A 14,175-nucleotide genomic window follows, 5' to 3' on the forward strand; every position below is an offset into this window, starting at 1 on the left:
TTTGAGAACATCATTGTGTGCACTTTCTTCAAAAGATTTGTGTGCTAGATCTGTGGTTCCATATGACTATATCAGCTTATTTGGGGGTTCTGGGTTCAGTGTTGGGGCTCATGAATATCAGGAGGACTATTGAGGGGGGAGGGGGACTGAGTGTTGGTTGGGGGATGAGTGGTTGGTGTGGATTGGTGGTGCTGGTTGAGGGGGCTGGGTTTGTAGCTAATGGGAGTTAATACTACTTGCTTGGGAGTATTGGCTGCTGGGTGTGCGGACACTGATGCCGGGGCTTGTTAGCACTTCTTGCAACCCTGAGTACTTTTCTGGGGGAGTGATACTTCAAGAGGCTGTAAACCGCTGGGGAAGAGGGATGCGGTGGGAATGATTAAGGATGGAGCAGATGGTGCAGCGGGAGGGAGGAGTAGCAAATTGCTTCTTTCCTCTGCTTCTCACACTCCCACTGAGTGAGTCTTACGGACCTCAGGACTTTACTTATTGCCCCTTTACTAGTGAGGAATGGCCCTCTTGCCAATCCTCTGTGGAGCAACCCCACCAGTTGAGAACTCCTGTTTTAGTGGCCTATGTTTCTAGAGCTGCAGGTCAAGGGTTCAACTTCCCAGTTTCCACCATGTGTGAATTATGTACAAACTGGGTCTGCTTTAGACATGATTTTTTCTTACAACTTACCCTCTATGTCTCAACTTCACTATCTGTAAAATGCAGGTAAGACATGGTCTGAGGTGGATAAATCTTTCAGCTCTGGCAAAATGAAACACACTAAATAGATGATAAATATTATAGCTGCCCTTTTTCACTCTGAGTGGCTAGTCAAAGTTTGGGGCCCTGGTGATGTTCCTGTTGAGAGCAGGAATCAGTGATAGGTATTGCTTAGATGCAGTTTTGTTTATTTACAAAAAACGTACAAAGTCCTGTGTCTTTGAATGGAGGAGGAATCAATAACAAAAGGAGCAGTTTCTTATCTTACAGCACCAAGCCTCTTTAGCCAACAGACTCAAAAGCGTGCTCGCTCGCTCTCTGTTTCTCTCTCTAGCTTTTTCCAGGGTCATGCTATAATCCCAGGCTACTGCTTGGCCTTCTTCCTTTTTGCCTCTCTTTCTTACTCTGTTCATCTGTTGTCTACTACTGAGTGTTCTGCCTTCCTTCACCCTTCCCATGGTCACAATACTCAGTGGAACCCTCTGCCTACCTGGTGCTAGTTTCTGGGTAGACTGCACTGGATAGGCCTTGTTTTAGATGTGGCCCCATAAGTGTTTCTTACCAGTATCTTAAGTGAAGAGTGCATTCGCATACCAGTTTGAAAGAGGTTTTAAACTTACCCCATAACAAGGTTTCACCCAGCTCATAACGTTACAATTAGTATATTACTTGCCACAGAAACAATTTTGTTTATGCAATGCAATTTGTAGTCATATTTGTTTACTTCAGAACAATTTTTTTATTCAGAGCCTTTAATAAATAATAATACCACCTAGCTTTTATATAGCATTTTTCACCAGTAGATTTCAAATGCTTCATAATCTTTAATGCATTTATCTTTAATCCATTATCCATTCCTGTGAGGCAGGGAAACAACCAATGTTTTATATCAAAGTGTAAATCAACCAAGTTTGTTAAGGAATATTTTGAACACACTTAATAAAAGCCAGGTTCAGTGATCTTCTATTTCTAGCAGGAAGAGAGGAAAAGCACATAAAAAACAGTTTGCATGATAAAAGCCTGACAGCACATCCTCCACGCATACCAAAGAAAATAGCATGCCTATGACATCTACAACAGTAGCAATTTTCAACTTCTTATAGTACCGATGCAATGTGTTTTGCAGTCATCATTCTTGCATAAATCTGTGTCATTTTTTATGTTATAATTTTGTATTTCAACAGATCAGTTTGTATGCCCTATATCTGTAAATGAGCCAGATAATACAGAATGTGAAAAGTGATTTGTGCTATCAATGACATCAGGAGTTTTGCTGCTGTAGTTATTAACAGATATTTTTTCATCCAGCAGCATAGACTAAAATCAATCCTTCTGATAACTAGGCATGGCATGAGCTGTCCGCACTGTCATTTCAATCTGATTAATCACACATACACAGACCTTTACCTTAAAGGAGCAATTGTTCACATTTAATCACAAAGAAACGTTCAAGCATACTATCGTACATTACTAAATTTAACTGCAATTTATGTCCTATGTTTTAGCAAATACGTTTATGATAATATGGCTCTGGCATATAGATATATTGTTTTGCTCATTTTACAAACATTAAAATCTAAGCTAAATAAACGAATACATTGTATTTTGGATCATTTATCATATTAGATTTGCAGCTTTTGAAGTTTCCATTATACAAACATTCTTTATCTGAAGATTTATCCTAATAATCATGATACAGATGAGTTATTAGGTATTATGTCTTCTTCGGTGGAATACCAAATATACCAGATAATAGATATCATCTCAAGCAAGGAAGAAATTTGAGTACATATTATCAAGATTTGTTGTACATTTTATTAATTAGTCCTGCTTTGGTTCTGGGGTGTGGGTGGGGGGGTGTTAATTCTGGGAACATAGCACAGACATTTACTTGACAGGAGTGTTATGGAAGAGCAGGTATCTTTTTATAGCTAGTTAACATTAGCGTTCCGAAGGAAGCCTAAAATTTTAAAAATGACATCAGGTTTATCCTATCTTAATCCTGAGGAAAACTCTTTGAGAACTTTGTTTGGAGGGAGGTTGAGAGCGAGAGGAAGGTCAGCTGGCGTCTGGGTTTCAACCAGGTAGGCTGGAGTTAGATCTTAACTCAGTGCATTTCAAATAAGCATTGAACTTGAGGTAAACAGTGTGTGCATGCATGTCTGTATATGACATATGGGGACCCCAATTCAACAAAGTATGTATGTAATTTTAAGCATGGGAGTAGTTCCATTTACTTCAGTAAGACTAACCACTTGCTTAAAGTTGCATGCACATCTAAGTATCTTACTGAATCAATCAGGCATAATAAATAAATGTATTGTGCACCTTTGACTTTGTCACCTCTCCTCTGATTACTAATCCATATATATTAAAAACAGATATTAAAGTGGCTAAATATGGTCTAAATCAAGGTAAATAAATTGACCATGATTAACTAGAACTCAGGCAAATAGGATTTTTTCATAAAAAATGAAATTAAGCAGGGTAACAATATAATCATCTTGGCTCTGAGGTACAAAGACCTGACATTCAAAAACATTTCACATCAATATAATCTAAGACTATTTATTTCCACTGATAACAACTTTTAATTTGCCAGAGAAGCATAGTAACTACTTCTACACCTAATTTAAGATGCAGACCTTGCTATCATGGTCATGCCTCTCTCTCCTCTAGATTGGAATAGTGCAATGCACTCTACAGGTGGCGACATCTTAAATCCATTCAGAAGCAGCAGCTAATGCAATATATTGCAGCCCACTTATTAAGTGGAGTATCTTGAAGAGAGCACTGGACACCAGCACTCTGTGATTGAAAATCTGTGATTATCTGTTGAGTTCTGTAGAAAGACTGGATCAAAACCATAGTCCATCTAGACTAGTCTCCTGTTTCCGACAGAAGCCCCCATCATAGGAAACTGCAAGAAACCATCAGTAAGCAAATAAGGGATAATATGCCTCCATGAAAGTCTTATCCTCATCCCTAATAATTAAAGATTGCTCGAGGCTCCAAAGCATGAAGCTTTTCACTCCTCCAAAACTTTTTTTTAGCATGGACTATTATCTCTCTTGATATCCATATACAGGTCCAATCCTTCAGTGAGCCTTGCTAAATTCTTGGCCTCAATGATATCTGGTGGCGCCGAGTTTCAGAGTCTAATTACACATTTTGAGAAAAAGTATTTCCTTTTATCCATTTTGAATTTGCCACCTTCCAATTTTAATGAATGTCTCCTTGTTCTTGGGTTATGAGGCAGGGAGAACAGAAGCTCCTGGTCCACTTTTTCTACCATTTGTTATTTTATATGCATTTACCATTTCCTGTTTTTGTCTCTTTTCTAAGATAAACGCTCCTAGTCCTTTAAATCTCTCTTCAAATGACTTTTCCATGCCAATCCTTCTTTGAACCCCCTCAAATTCTGTCACAGCCTCTTTGAGATAAAGTGACCTATATTGCCCACAGTACTGCAGATGACGGCATACCATTGATTTACTATGGCATTATAATATAATCTGTTTTATTCCCCATCCCATTCCTTATGCATGCTCACATCTTGTTTGCTTTTTACACTGCAGCTGCATATTCAGGTGACCTCTTCATTGAAATGTCCACAACGACACCAATGTCATCTTCCTGAGGAAGAGACACTGGGATACATGAAAGCTGACCTCTCTCTCTCGCTCTCCATAAGATACTGCACAGGTGCCGACAGTGGAGGTACTTGACCTATCGCTGCTTGTTTATACACAAGGGATCTCTGGATACTGTAGGACAGGCATGCAAATACTCCCAACTGAAGACTGATTGAAGAGACCAAGACTGGGACTGTTTAGTTTATAGAGGAGATGAATAAGAGGTGACAGAACAGGTATAAAAAATAATGCAACATACAGAGAAAGGTGCCTGATTTACCTTTCATCATATGAAAATGAGGGATCATACAATGAAATAGAAAGGCAACTCATTTAAAATTATTAAAAATAAATATTTTTGTTATACAGTGCCACAGGATATCACTGAAGCCAGAAGCTTAACAAGATTAAAAATATATATATTTTTATGGCTTATCGGAACATCCATCATTACTTTAGATTGGATTTAAAAAAATTAGAAGGAATATCACGTCTCATGCTTCAAGATATAAGCCAACCACTAATTGCTTTGGGTTAGGAAGAACCTTCCCAGATGGGCAGATATTTTGTAATGGTTCAATAAAGGGTTACTTGTACTTTCCCATGCATAATCTAGTACTGGCACACATCAAAGACAGGATACTGACCAAGATGGACGAGTGGTGTGATGGAGTATGGTAATTCCTATCTGCATTGTAAGGGCTCTTGATTTTGGAAGACTTTCTGTCTGAAAACCTTAAAATGAGTAAATTCACAAGGTCAGTGGCAAAACCCATTTCTCTTGAACGGATGTTTGGAGAGATCGAAGGTGTCTGTGTTGTGGAGTTTCTTTCAGGGATGGAAGGATGTGACAATCTGGGCTGGTAATATTTTCTTTGGTGGCTGCTGTTTTATGTTGCATGGGATTTATCACTGTTTTTGTTTTTATTCCTAGGGATTGTATTTTTAATTGAACACAGGGGCCGAGAGCCTGAAATAGGCATTTTTTTGTTTAGTTTGTTTGGTTTTTGAAACTGAAATAAACAAATTAAAAATTTAATATCTAGATCTTCTCAGTTGTGCTGACCTTTTTAAAATCTTGAAACATATGAATGAGCTTCCCATGATAAACAACAGATTTCTTCTCCTCTCAGGAAACAAAAAATTACTAATAATTTAACAATATATTGATATCACACATTTTGATAAGAGGATACATTTTGTAGCAGTAGAGAAAATCTAAACTGTGAAATGTTTAATATATCTGGTAAATTTGTAGAAAGATTAAATCCTTCAGAACTATCACAAACTTAAATTCCTTTAAGTTTCCAACCTATTTTTCTCTAAAATAATCACATACATTTTTTCAAATTTCAGAGTAAGGTAAACCTTTATGAACGTGCTCAGCTTTACGTATGTGAACAGACTCATAGACTCAGATGCAAAAAGCTAAGTAAAGTATGAGAAGTTTGCAGAATTAGGGCCTCAGTTTGCAATACCCCATGATGCATTATTCAAGATTGTATGTCTTTCTGAACACACACAATAACTTCCTCCACCTTAGCTATTATTGGAATTCTGGTGTCCATTTTAAAAAAATTAAGTTGATATAAGGAAATAAGTAAAGTCATTTGAGTTTACATCAACCAAAATTGGATTTCCAGACACACTAACACAACATGAGCAACTAAGACCAGCTGGAGTTTACTGTTTCTATCTCTACTCTACTCCAATCCAGATTACAAATATAAATACATGGGTCTCTGATGGCAGAGATTCTATGCAGATTTTTCTTTTCAGGGGCCTTTTAGAAAGTTAAGCTTTTTCCTCTCATTAAGAAAATTCCACTACAAAAAAATCCCACAGGAATAATTAAAACATTCATATTTTTTAAATATATTAGTTACTCCCTATTTCCTCTTAAAATGCTTTGCTCCAAAGGGTGATCTATCCTATGCATCTTCCTATACCCCCTATTTCCACCAAAAATAAAAATAAACAAAGTTAGGGAGGAGAAGGCTCTGAATTCCAGAACTGCAAGCTCTAGTAATATCAATCAGTTGAACACAAAAATATCATGAAGGAAAGAGGTTCTCTTAACTGAATACAACCACTAGAAGAAAATAATGAATCAAGCCAGCAATATTTCCCCAATCTCAAAATCCACAGTCAGTATTAATGTAACCATAAAAAAAGTACAGAACCAGGTCAACATTCCAAAATAAGATATTTAGTTTTATCTGTTCATCATATCATTAATCTGATATAAACAAACAAAAATTTTATACAGCCACAGGTCTTTTCAAGTGCTTTCAATTGCCAATTGGGACATGTGGGGATGCTCAAATGAACCTGTGCGTACAGCTTTTTTCCCCTATTATAATAGCCTTCATATTCCCTTCTTCATCAGTTCATTTAATACATCTGCAATTAGCTTGTTGCCCAAATCTAACATGGAGAGTAATAAAACTGCTGATAGACTGTACATACAATTTGTAGAGAGAAACATGGGCAGGGCCAGGCCCCATGTGCCCTGTGATTATGCTTATACTGCAATGTCACGGCCATAATTTATATTTTTGTCACGTTGCTGCATAAATCCCTGTTTGTGCTGCATAAACGCACAGAAATTCTGCTGTCTTTCAGTGCTGAGCTTCCCCACCTGCCATTTTGCTTTCCTGTTTTTTCATCCCTGTCTGTTCCTTTGTTCTGTGGTTTCACCATCAGTGGGAGTTCTGTGGTTTTCAGTGCCTGTCAACAGAAAAAGGAGCTACAGTATTTGTGGACTATAGACTATTTCTCAGCCATTTAGCAGAACTGCAACTGATTTCAAGATACAGCCCTTAATAGTATACGGCCTTTACTCTCATTTCAAACATAAAACATGTTTTAAGTTATATTACTGCAAACATTCAAATAAAAAAAACATGACCTACATTATGAAGTGACTGAACTTGTGATTTAAAACTACACCACTAATTCTGATATTGAGTAGAGGATATGTAATCTCGTAAAGACCAGTGAAGTTAGTATTCAGGTCTATCCCTTTAAACTACACGTGATCTCTAATCAGAGTTGAATATGGCAAAGCTATTCTCACACTATGCGTTCTCCGTTTAAAATGACTTAATTTATATTCAGTTTTATATTCAAAACACTTCTTATCTGACCTATACCAGCACAGTTCAAGTACTTATTCAAACAAAGTTTTATTTGCATCATTATTCTGTAGAATTAATTTAAATAGACTGTGTTAAGAAACAGTGGTTTTATTTATTTAGTTAGTATTTTAGATTGACAAATCTAAATTTTGTCATTCCAGCACTAAATATGTATGACATCCACTGTGTAAACAGGATTTTTAATGGAACGTTACTTACATAGCATTCACTAGAATACATTTTCCATAGTGCCTATTGTGCTATACATACCTAACCATTATCTTTTGACCAACAGCAATTGCTTATTTAATAAAAAGGAATGATTCCAATGAAGAACTACTGCAAAATTTTGATACTAGAAAAGCAAACAGTGCTATCCCAGTACTCTGCAAATACATGAAGACATGAGATCTCTTTAGTACTAATATTCACATCATTAGAATTGTTATCATTACCTATCTGAGGCTTTCAATCAGAACATTTGCTCTTTGTGGCAGAATCACTGATATGGTTTCTATTAAATTTCTGAATCATCACCTTTTGCTGAATCACTTTATGTTCTCACATTTTTTAAATACTTAAAGAGGTAGAACTTATCTTTAGATGTGGTAGGGAATTGTTAGACAAAACAGTTTTTTGTCAAAATGCCAATTTGTTGAAATTTAATCTTTTCACAGGGAAGGGTCAGTTTCAGCAAAACTTTCATTGGGAACATTTCTCTCATCAAAAGGGAATGGGGGTGGAGAGAGAGAGCACGTGATCAGGGCTGGCCCTAGATCAAATGGCATCCCCCCCCGCACACACACACACGCCATTTGTTAAAAACATTTGAGTACTTTATTTTTATTGCATTTGTTGCCCGTTTCATGACTCTGATGCACAATTTGCATGCACGATTTATCCCTGTCATATAAAATGATAAATTTGCATGCTAGCAGCTGTAATTCTGTATTTATTCATGCCATGTATAAAAAAATAAAAAAATTAGTTTCTTCTAAGCTTATAGAAATTTTTTAATTTTAAGAATAACTGAAATGTATTAACATCAAGAAATTGAACTGTGCATGAACACTCGGTGGACCAATATTAAATGGTGTTACAATAGGCAACAGCCTTAGAACGTTAACCCTAGTCCTTTAGTCCGTCTCTTGTCAACCATCGTCAATCGAAGATACGTTTTAATGAGCCTGAGCTTTGAAAAGCTGCGCTCACCACTCGCAACTGTGACAGGCAGGGTAAGCAGAATCCTCAAAGCTATCCACACATTAGGAAAAGTGTCCCTCAGCTCTGCATCATGAATGAATTGCTGGCTTTGGAGTGAAGAGTGCTTCCCACGTGAAAAATGTGACAAACGTTGTCCAACTCGATATAGAGGTCTTTATCATTGATGTCCAAACAGTCGCAAGGTGACAGAATCCAGTGAAGCTCCATACAATTGTTCAAGAGAGTATTTTCCTGTCTGCAAGCAGCTTACCAAGGTCTCACCACCCTCCCCCACCCACGTCTTTTCATGGTGCTTCATTTTTCCAAACCTTTCTTCAATGGACACTGAAGCAGTGTCAACAAGTGAGAAAAAAACCTCTCTTTTGAATTTTTCTTCTGAGCCTCCCATCACCTCATCTCTACCCTTGTAACCAAACTGTCTCTTCTTCTGATGAATACAAGTTTCCTTGAAGACAGGCTCAACTCCTAAGTTTTCCGCCATTTCTTTGGCAGCAGTGATGGCATCTTCAAATCCGTTGTCTGTGTAGGCCACAATGAAATCAAGGCAGCATCTCAAAATAGTAGTGATCATGATGTCCATCAAGAGTTTGTATTGCTTTGGTTATGTTTACTTGAAACAGGATATCATGCCAAACCACAACTGAAACCAGAAATGTTAAGTCAGTGATCTGGTTTGCCAGGCTTTGCCCCTCGTGTCAGATTCCGGCCTTGGCTTTACTCAACTGCGCCAGTTCCATCAGGGCTTCGTAAACTTCAGTCACTTCGTACCTCACTGGCCTGAAACTGTCAGTGTAGCTCTCCAAGCTAGTGTCACTTAGTGGCTTCACAGTCAGATTTTTAAACATTGTCCGTTATCCTTTGAATAACTCCAAAAAAGAATACTGAATCTAAAGAACGGTTTCAGAGTAGCAGCTGTGTTAGTCTGTATTCGCAAAAAGAAAAGGAGTACTTGTGGCACCTTAAAGACTAACCAATTTATTTGAGCATAAGCTTCCGATGAAGTGAGCTGTAGCTCACGAAAGCTTATGCTCAAATAAATTTGTTACTCTCTAAGGTGCCACAAGTACTCCTGTTCTTTTTGTGAATCTAAAGACGACGGGAGTTGAGGGAATGGCAGCTACAAGGCACGAAGAAAGCTCTTAGATTCAGTGCAAGGATCCTTGCCTGGACGCCACTGTTTCTTCCCTTCATGTTCACGCTGTTGTCATAGCCTTGGCCATAGCCATTCTGAAGCTTTATTTTTATTCTCATTTCAAACGTTCATAAATGGTTCTTTTAAGCCTTTTCCAGTAGAGTCGTTCACAGACCAGAAACACATAAAGTGTTCCTTTACTTGGATACAGCCATCCTCATAGTCAACAAATCTTGTGTAAATGACATATTTTCACTGTACTAATATTGGGAGTGCAGCCCCTTATTATGGCATAGTACTTTGCTTTGCCGAGCCACATCAAGCGCCTTCCTTGCCATAAAGTCAATCAATTTGTTTTGAACTGTTTTGCTGCAGTAATGGTCAATAGCTTCTTTATGAACTACTCGACGTAGGTGCTCACACATGACCTTGTCGTATTTCCCAAGGAGCTCTACCAAAACGAGGAAATTACCATTATGTTCAGTGAACAACTTATACAATGAGCCCTGGAAAGCCAATTATTCTTTGCAATCAAGAGGGTAACAGATCAGACGCTTGAGTATGTGCCGCCAATTCTGGGTTTCTACATTAATAATGCGCTGGTTTCCTGCATCTGTGCATTTATTCAGCTTGAGCCTGGACTCAACCTCCATCCATTTGGAGTGGGCTGGAAAATGGCCGAGTGACTTTCCATGTTGCTTCAGCGCATCGGCTAAGTTATGCCAGTAATTGTACCCGGAAAGTGCAAGCAATGATTTGGCATTCTTGTCAAATATTTTTCAACAAAAACAGAACACTTTGTCAGTTGATTTTGAGTAAACTAGACAACGTCGATTCAGTTTCTCACCATTCTTGAGCACTCTTTTGCAGTGTGACTTTGAGAAGTGTTGCTTTCTGCTCATTTACTAGAAATGTCATATCTTCAATTTTAGCCAGCCCTTCAAAACTGTATGATCAATACTGGCAGACTTTAGGATTGCCAGCCATAAAGCAGGATCTAATGTACCGATTTGTGGTGCGCAATTTTTATCACTGCTGTTTCTGTCACCAGGAAAGGCTGATTCTTCATCATTTCTCTCCTTTTCATGTAAACCAGATTTTTCTTTGTCATTACTCTCCTTTTCATGCAAGCTACATTTTTCTTTATCATCACTCTTGTTTGTGCCACTAGGAAAACTGGATGATTCTCCATCACTTTCCGCAGATTTCTATTCCTTATCTTCAGGTAAATCTGATAATTCCTTAGTAATAAGATTTCCATCATTTACACTTTGCTCCTCAATTTCTTCTGCCCTGGGACAATCGCTACTCCCTAAATCCCAGTCTCTGTTGTTCGGTTTCAAATATTTTCCCATCAAATTTGCCCCTTGCTGCAAACTAGATTGCAATTCAGCTTTTTGCTTCCTATACTGAGCTCCTGAAGGCTTCTTCAGGGGCATCTTTTATTTTCTATTGCAGAAAAAAAAAGTTGATGTTCTGCTGTCTTAGAAAGTCGTCAAACATTATGTGTTAAGCATGGCAAAAGAAATAACAGTATTTCTTGTATATTGTGGTGTAGATAGGGGTTGGATAGATATCTCTGGCTTCTCATTAAATATGCCCTTTATTAATCACTACTTGCACTGTTCAAGTCTTAAAACACAAGTACAGTTTCATAATTACACAATAAAACAAGGTATTACAACAAGGTAATATTGCAGATGGGCTTTCACTTCAGTTCATTCTTATATCTCACTGACTGACTAGCGACACCCTGCCCTTTATGTACCCGTGAGGGCATGGTTGACAACATTCTAGGAAGTTCAAGGAAAATGTAGTTCTCAAAAATTCTGGAAGGTTCCACGAGATTCTACAAAGATCCAGAACATTCAAGGAGGTTAGTGAAAAATGACTCCACATACAGAATACCTGAAATTGACTTAATCTTCACAGAGCTCTCTATTCTTCCACATGCTCGTGCGCAAAGCATTCCATTCTTCCACACATGCACACCGCAATCTACTCCTCTTCATGGGCCCAGCACTGAAACTAAGATAATACTTAAAAGATCCCAGGTGGGGGCATTTCCACGACTTTCCTCAAAATGTGATTTGCACAGGGCCCTACACAACACTCCTATTGCCTTCAAAATGCCCACTGTCAGAAAGAGAAGGCAGAAGCTGCTTCATATTTCCACTGTAAATTCAAAGTGGAATTCATTATGTCAAGCAGTCTTATTCCAAACAGAATGGCACTGACAAAATGTAAAGTATTTATGAATATTAAACTGTTTCTTTTATTTTCAAAGCATGCTTATAAGTGTTATACATTGATAAAAGTTCAAAATATGAATTTTAGATGACACTTTTATAGTGTTGCTCCACCTTTTATTAATTTTGTAGTGGATTTTTGATACTTTTTCCTATGCATCTCTCCCTACTGCTGTGTCTCTCTCTCACTTGCTCTCCCCTCCTGCTGTGTACATTCCCTATTTCCCCTCTCACTCCCACATGCTTGGTTGCCATTTCTCTCTCTTCCTTCCCCGCTCCCATGGTGTGTACCTACTGTCTCCCTCTCTCCTGTGATATGTGCATCCACCATGTCTCCTTCTCTACTCATGCTGTGCACATGCACCATTTATCTGAAGCCCCAACAGGCAACTACTACCATCCTCCTTGTCTGCCTCTGTTTTCCCTCATGTCCTTTTCTTCCCATCCTCTTCAGTCCCCGTCCTATGGCCCTTAGTACTGCTTACCTTGAACCCTCATTTTCCCTTCTACCTTCCACAGCTTTATGTCTCTTTCCTCTCTCATTTGTGTCATTCTCCTTCCCTCAATCCCTTTTCCTTTGTCTCTTCCCCCACTCCATTCTGGCTTCTGGGCCAAAATAAAATATTTTGCTCGTCAGAAACATCATGTGGGTCAGTTTCACTGTTATCTCAGACTTATGCCACAGCCAGTGACAGCCTCCACAATTTTCATAATATTCCTCACTCCCTGCAATATACACAGAGAAAGGCTCCCCAGTACACTGTACTTTCCTTTATTTCCATCTTTCCATGCTGCCACTCCTCTCTGAGTATATCTGAGTAAACCATACTGGTCAGCGTCTTGTATGCCCCATCTGGTCCTTATCCACAGCAAAGAAGGGTCTGTTACAGATCTCACCTGGCAAGCTAACTCTTGAGCTCACGCTGTAGAGACTCATGCTTTCTGCTCTGGATGTCCCCAACTCAATCCCAAACGTCACCCAACATGGTGGCCATCACCTCTGCACCCCCTGGGCCTCCAGTTGCCAAACTGCTGCTGCCAGGTAAACCTCAATCACCTGAGTCAGCCACTGTTGTTGCCCCTAGCAAAGGACAGATTGGAGGGTCCCTGAAGGCTCCAAACATCTCTGGCAATCCACAGTAGGAGGAAAGAGAGTTGCAGAGGCCAACAGTTCTGCCCACTCTCCTGGATCTCTTATTTCCCTCCTTCTCAAATAGGCTGATGATTCTGGTGGCTGAGCCTAGCATCTCCTCCTCTCCCTGGGTGGTTGTCAAGGTTCTTCCCCCACTCTGAACTCTAGGGTACAGATGTGGGGACCTGCATGAAAAACCTCCTAAGCTTATCTTTACCAGCTTAGGTCAAAACTTCCCCAAGGTACAAAATATTACACCCGTTATCCTTGGACTGGCCGCTACCACCACCAAACTAATACTGGTTACTGGGGAAGAGCTGTTTGGACGCGTCCTTCCCCCCAAAATACTTCCCAAAACCTTGCACCCCACTTCCTGGACAAGGTTTGGTAAAAAGCCTCACCAATTTGCCTAGGTGACTACAGACCCAGACCCTTGGATCTGAGAACAATGAAAAAGCATTCAGTGTTTTACAAGAAGACTTTTAATAAAAAATAGAAGTAAATAGAAATAAAGAAATCCCCCCTGTAAAATCAGGATGGTAGATATCTTACAGGGTAATTAGATTCAAAAACATAGAGAACCCCTCTAGGCAAAACCTTAAGTTACAAAAAAGATACACAGACAGAAATAGTTATTCTATTCAGCACAATTCTTTTCTCAGCCATTTAAAGAAATCATAATCTAACACATACCTAGCTAGATTACTTACTAAAAGTTCTAAGACTCCATTCCTGTTCTGTCCCTGCCCAAGACGACTACAGACAGACACAGACCCTTTGTTTCTCTCCCTCCTCCCAGCTTTTGAAAGTATCTTGTCTCCTCATTGGTCATTTTGGTCAGGTGCCAGCGAGGTTACCTTTAGCTTCTTAACCCTTTACAGGTGAGAGGAGCTTTCCCCTGGCCAGGAGGGATTTCAAAGGGGTTTACCCTTCCCTTTATATTTATGACAGT

At 38.9% G+C, this 14,175-nt stretch overlaps 1 long non-coding RNA gene across 4 annotated transcripts in view; it reads right to left on the minus strand.

The window, feature by feature from the left end:
- Positions 1-1,487: 1,487 nt before the first annotated feature.
- Positions 1,488-14,175, minus strand: part of LOC140904999 (uncharacterized) — a 238,895-nt gene continuing 226,207 nt past the window's right edge. For all 4 annotated transcript variants that reach the window (XR_012156702.2, XR_012156699.2, XR_012156701.2 and 1 more), the window contains one exon: positions 1,488-7,076. This is a non-coding gene — a long non-coding RNA (uncharacterized LOC140904999). The remainder of the gene's footprint in view (positions 7,077-14,175) is intronic.

Source organism: Lepidochelys kempii, chromosome 1, assembly GCF_965140285.1.
Source record: "Lepidochelys kempii isolate rLepKem1 chromosome 1, rLepKem1.hap1, whole genome shotgun sequence".
In the NCBI taxonomy this organism is placed as follows: Eukaryota; Metazoa; Chordata; order Testudines; family Cheloniidae; genus Lepidochelys; species Lepidochelys kempii.